Here is a 6,000-nt window from a genome sequence, read left to right as displayed (position 1 = left end):
GTGAGCCGAGGCCTGTGATTTGACAGAAATCCTGCCTGGAGGGCTGCAGAGTTGTACGTGGAGATGCCCAGGAAGCATTGCATAGACCCGACGTTTTCTGTTGTTGCGCAGAGAGTCGCGAGCTGAAGCTGTGGGATTCCCGGCCCCTGCCGTGCCCCGGCCTCACGCGGCGTTCGCTCCAGCATCTCCTTTGCCTTTTCGCTTAGCCATTTGTCTGCTTGCGTTCCTCCTTGGCAGTTTCCTCTCCCCTCGCCTCGCGAAGCGATGGCCGGGGACCTTGGCAGGGAGGGGCAGAGCTCCCGGGCGCGGCGAGGGGGACAGGCAGCCCCCGTGCACGGTGGACGGTGGTTTCATGGCGTTTCCATTGCTTTTATCCCAAGCCGTTCGGCGGGTTGCGTGCTTGACAGGCTTCCGCGCACGCTGGGGAGACAAGCGAGGCATCCTGTTTCTTTACTTAGTTTTCTTCTCCCTTTTTTCCTTTTTCTCTCCAAAATTTAGGATGTACCTTAATGTTCTTCCATCTGCCCAGGCCAATCTCCAAGCAGACACCGGCAACCCTCGTTTCCCTTCCTCTTTGCGCTTTTACACCCGCTGAAGATGCAGGTGCCTGGTCTGGGGGCAGTTACCCAACCAGCGAGAATGACTTGGCTTGCTTTCATTTTATTTTTGTTATTTCTAATGATAGAATCATAGAATCGTTTAGGTTGGAAAAGACCTTTAAGGTCATCCAGTCCAACCATTCACCCACACTACCAAGCCCACACTAGACAAATCAAGGGTGGGCTAGACTAAACCATGTCCCCAAGTGCCACCTCTGCCCATTTTTTGAACACTTCCAGGGATGGGGACTCCCCCACCTCTCTGGGCAGCCTGTTCCAATGCTGACCACCCTTTCCATGAAGAAATTTTTCCTAATTTCCAACCTAAACCTCCCCTGGCGCAGCTTGAGCCCATTTCCTCTCATCCTATCACTATCTGCATGGGAGAAGAGACCAACACCCCCCTCCCTGCCCCCTCCTGTCAGGGAGTTGTAGAGAGCGATAAGTGGAGCCGAGCCAATATCCAGCTGGACAATCCTGGACAATCCTCCCTGTCCTCGAGCCTCGGAGAGGTTTAGATCCACGGCTCGCTGGGCGCTGAGCCCCGTTTCAAACACGGGCCAGGTACAAGCTGCAGCTCCGTATCTCCCCGTCGCAGCTTTGGCCTCTTTCCACGTCTTTGTTCTGTGCGAGGGATGAGGAGCGACCGCTGCTCGGTGCAGAGACAGCAAGGCGCTGGGCTAACGCTCGCACGCACGGCGTTTCTCCTGCTGCGACCCGAGACTTCCTCCAGTCTGCTGACTGAACACCGTGCCATTGGCTGCAATAAAATGAGGGTATGGAATTACTTTTTGTTTTTTTCTTCCTTCCCCCCCTTCTCTTTTTTTCCTTTTTCTCTTTTTTCCTTTTTCTCTTTTTTTTTCTTTTTCTCTTTTTCTTTTTCTCTTTTTTTCCTTTTTCTCTTTTTTCTTTTTCTCTTTTTTTTGCTTTTTCTCTTTTTTTTGCTTTTTCTCTTTTTTTTTGCTTTTTCTCTTTTTTTGCTTTTTCTCTCTTTTTCTTTTTCCTCTTTTTCCTCTTTTTCCTCTTTTTCCTCTTTTTCCTCTTTTTCCTCTTTTTCCTCTTTTTCCTCTTTTTCCTCTTTTTCCTCTTTTTCCTCTTTTCTCTCTGTTTTCCTCTTTTTCCTCTTTTTCCTCTTTTTCCTCTTTTTTCCTCTTTTTTCCTCTTTTTTTCTCTTTTTTCTCTTTTTTCTCTTTTTTCTCTTTTTTGTTTTTTCTCTTTTTTCTTTTTTATCTTTTTTCTTTTTTCTCTTTTTTCTTTTTTCTCTTTTTTCTTTTCTCTCTTTTTTCTCTTTTTTCTTTTTTCTTTTCTCTCTTTTTTCTCTTTTTTCTTTTTTTTTTCTTTTTTCTTTTTTTCCTTTTTTTTCTTCTTCTTCTTCTTTTTTTTTTTTTTCTTTTTTCTGGAAGGGGCACACTTTTACCTTTCCCCACTTCTCATTTCCTGGGCGTACCAAACAAGCTCATGCCAGAGCTTGCCCGCAGTACAAGGAGCCCAAGGAATAAGGGATTTTGTTTGTGCTTCAGGCCAGTTCTGCCTCTCACCGCTCCAGGGGAGCTGGTGGCCATGGGGACAGCAGTGGCTCCTAGGTGACTGTGGAGTGCATGTTAGCCTTGGTGATACGCTGAACTGCTCAAGCAAATCATCTTAAAATAGGCTTCGTATGGGATGCAGAAGAACCCAAGCAAAACACAGAACCCAGCCAAACCCAAATTTATGCTTGTGGTTACTGCAGCTTGTGAGATCAATTTTTTGTTTACTTAAAACTGATTTCAAAGAGGTGGGTTTTTTTTTTTTTTTTTCTTTTAATTCTCATTCTTGATCCTCGGGTTGGGGGATGGTCGCAGTGGTGATGGTGGCTCAGCACTGCGGCAGCCGGGGCCGAGCATCCTGCTGTCACCCCCTGGGCAGCCCATGGCCCTGAGACGGGCAGGGCAGCAGGAGCAGGCAGAGGGGCAGGGCAGCAGGAGCAGGCAGAGGGGCAGGCAGCAGGGGCAGGCAGAGGGGCAGGCAGCAGGAGCAGGCAGAGGGGCAGGCAGCAGGGGCAGGCAGAGGGGCAGGCAGCAGGGGCAGGGCAGCAGGAGCAGGCAGAGGGGCAGGCAGAGGGGCAGGGCAGCAGGAGCAGGCAGAGGGGCAGGGCAGCAGGAGCAGGGCAGCAGGAGCAGGCAGAGGGGCAGGGCAGCAGGAGCAGGGCAGCAGGAGCAGGGCAGCAGGAGCAGGGCAGCAGGAGCAGGCAGAGGGGCAGGGCAGCAGGAGCAGGGCAGCAGGAGCAGGGCAGCAGGAGCAGGCAGAGGGGCAGGCGGCAGGGGCAGGCGGCAGGGGCAGGTAGAGGGGCAGGGCAGCAGGAGCAGGGCAGCAGGAGCAGGCAGAGGGGCAGGGCAGCAGGAGCAGGGCAGCAGGAGCAGGGCAGCAGGAGCAGGGCAGCAGGAGCAGGCAGAGGGGCAGGGCAGCAGGAGCAGGGCAGCAGGAGCAGGGCAGCAGGAGCAGGCAGAGGGGCAGGCGGCAGGGGCAGGCGGCAGGGGCAGGTAGAGGGGCAGGGCAGCAGGAGCAGGCAGCAGGAGCAGGCAGAGGGGCAGGCGGCAGGCAGCAGGAGCAAGGCAGCAGGAGCAGGGCAGCAGGAGCAGGCAGAGGGGCAGGCAGCAGGAGCAGGCAGAGGGGCAGGCAGAAGGGCAGGCAGCAGGAGCAGGGCAGCAGGAGCAGGCAGAGGGGAAGGCAGAAGGGCAGGCAGCAGGAGCAGGGCAGCAGGAGCAGGCAGAGGGGAAGGCAGCAGGAGCAGGGCAGCAGGAGCAGGCAGCAGGAGCAGGCAGCAGGAGCAGGCAGAGGGGCCGGCGCCGTCCCAGGCAGCGTGCCCTGGCACCCGGGAAGCTGTGGTCACTGCCCACCGCTGCAGCCGAGGCGGGAGGTGGGACGATGGTAGGCAGCTGACCTTAGCTTGCACTGTGTGACCTCTGCGCTGTGGAAGTGTTTTGGTGCCGGTGGTTTATCCTTATCCCTCCCTCCCTGTGACAGGGGCCGACGTTGGAGTGTCTGTCCCATGGTTATGCTGAATCTCTGCGGTGGGTCATGGACGGGCTTCTCTCCAAAGTCCTGGACCAGGATGCTAAATGCTGGCTCATGCTTCCTCCGAAATGTCCCACGAAGGCGCTGTGCAACGCAGGCAAAACCAGCTGGTGGGTAGAAAGATGCCTTTTTCCGGACTAAGCTCTGTGTGTAAATGCTCTGTCCCAAAAGGCGCAGAATTAAGGTCCTGGCGAGGCTGGCGAGCACGGTTACGCCCCGCAGAACAGGACCCACGGTCACCGTTCCGTTGGCACGCCCCAGCGACCACCCAGGGCATCCTGAGCACTTCTTTGATTTTCATGAAAACATGGAAAAGTAGATTTGAGCAGAGGTATTTTTCATTTCTAACTTTTGAAAAGACTGAAGATAGCAAGTGTTAAAAGCACCAGTTCAGTTTAAAATAAAAAAAAAAAAAAGGAAAAAAAGCCAACAAATACACACCACCCCCACTCCACCCCAACCTCATAAAGCCTCTGCAGAGCTGGCAGAAGCCGGAGCACAATAACAGCGGCGATGGCTGCTTCCATCTTCCGTGTCATCCCACATATGTCGGGTTTACCCCAGGGGAACGGGAGAGCCTAGAAAGTCGTACACTGACATATTTCAGGACAAAGCGTATAGCAAATAAACACGTGGGATAAATAAGGCGCAGGCAGGAAGCAGTGGCTTCCCAGGACAGAAACCAGAGGTGATGCTGGTCGCAGCCCCCGGCTCCCCGCTGCTGAGGACCCTGCCCAGCCCGGCCGGGGCAAGGAAGCACCCACCTATTTTATTTTTTCAGGAATCCCTGGCAACGAGCTGTGTGGCCCCCGTTTCAGCTGAGAATTGCCTGCAGCCCTCGGCGTTTTAACTGGCCACATCCCTGCGGGCTGGAGCCAGCGGCTTTGGTGCTGGCCAGAGCCCATCATCCCTTTTAGCAGCGATGTGGTGAGTGCACGCGGATGCCAAGCCCAAATGGAGTTGTTCCCCATGCAGATTCCTTCCTCTGGGTCCCTCGCTTTCTTCTTTTCTTCTTCCTTTTGACACTTACTTATTTGCAGATTTGTCAAAGGGTTGCGTCCCGGTGACAGTTTGCATTTGCCCCATAGATAAATGCCAGCTTTGCCTGGGGCTGCCGGATGCGTGGAAATGGCACCAGCGAGACAGCAGGAGTTTCTAAACGGGCTCGGTTAAATCTGAGCAACATTCTTGTGCGGGCTGCTGGATCGCCTCTGCCCCTGAAAAGCACTGCCGGAAAGCTCGGTTTTCTCGCTGCCAAGCTGGCCTCGTCTGGGCAGGGCTGCGCCGGGTACCTGCGCCCCTGGGGTGGGACGGGGACCGTGCGGGGGGACGGTGCCAGGCGGCAGGACCTGCGCGGCAGTGGGTCCCCGCGTCCGAGGCCGAACCCCCCGGGCTGGGGGTTCAGTGCTGGCAGCTCGGGGAAAGAAAATTGAGTTTGTGCTTGTGAATGGAAATGGGCTTGGGTGGAAATCCCGGAGGGGACGGGGCGGACGGTGCTGCTGCTGTCGCATTGTTCGTCTGTGCAGAACCTCACTTCTCTTATTGTGTGCTGCCTAATTGCTTCTGGTTGACGTTCAGGCACCAAAGCGGGGCAGAAACAACTCTCCATCCTGGATTTTAACTCCTTTATGGGGGTGTAATTGAGTTGGTCACAGGGGGAGGTGGGCAGTGGGGCCGGAGCCGTGGGGCGCAGGAGCTGGCGGCGGGCAGCGCCGGGGCCCTCAGGAGCAATGAGGAGGAACCAGAAAAAGTATTTTACCGATCTAAAAACAAAAAAGTGAAGGTTAAAACCTGCAGTTCAGTGCGGGAGAAGAGAAAAGGCTCTGAAGGGTTTGGAGTGATGGGATGGAGCAGCCCCTGGCTGGGGGAGCAGGACAAGCTGTGAAGCCGCGGTGTGCGCCCCGGTCTCCATAGCGCAAAATAAATCAGCGTGCGTCGCAAGCGTGAAGAGGGAAGCAGGTATGGTATAGAAACGCAGGCCCAGAGCCTGTAGGACTAATTGCCTGGGCAGGCTGGAGGAGCGGAGGGCGTTTAAGAGCCGTGGGGGCCTTTTGCTGCTCTGTGGTGGAGACAGCGTTAATCGGCCGGGCTTAGCAGCGTGTGGCGGATGTCAGGGAGGAACAGAAGGGCTGCTAAGCACGAGGAAATCGCTTGCTGTCTAGATGGGCTTAACACAATATAAACTCCGCGGTACGCACAGAAAGTTAAAGCCTGACACGGTGAATGAGCTGGCGTTGTCCGGCGCAGCCACGCGGACGTGAGCAGAGGGTGATGCTTTTCCTGCGCGGTGTTGCTCGGAGCTAGTGCTGGAGCGCAGCGTCCGTGCACTGGCCTTTTCCTTCGGACA

The sequence above is a fragment of the Pelecanus crispus genome, chromosome 8 (assembly GCF_030463565.1).
Source record: "Pelecanus crispus isolate bPelCri1 chromosome 8, bPelCri1.pri, whole genome shotgun sequence".
Classification (NCBI taxonomy): Eukaryota; Metazoa; Chordata; class Aves; order Pelecaniformes; family Pelecanidae; genus Pelecanus; species Pelecanus crispus.
The sequence above is the reverse complement of the archived record's forward strand: the minus strand, read 5'-3'. Positions refer to the sequence as shown.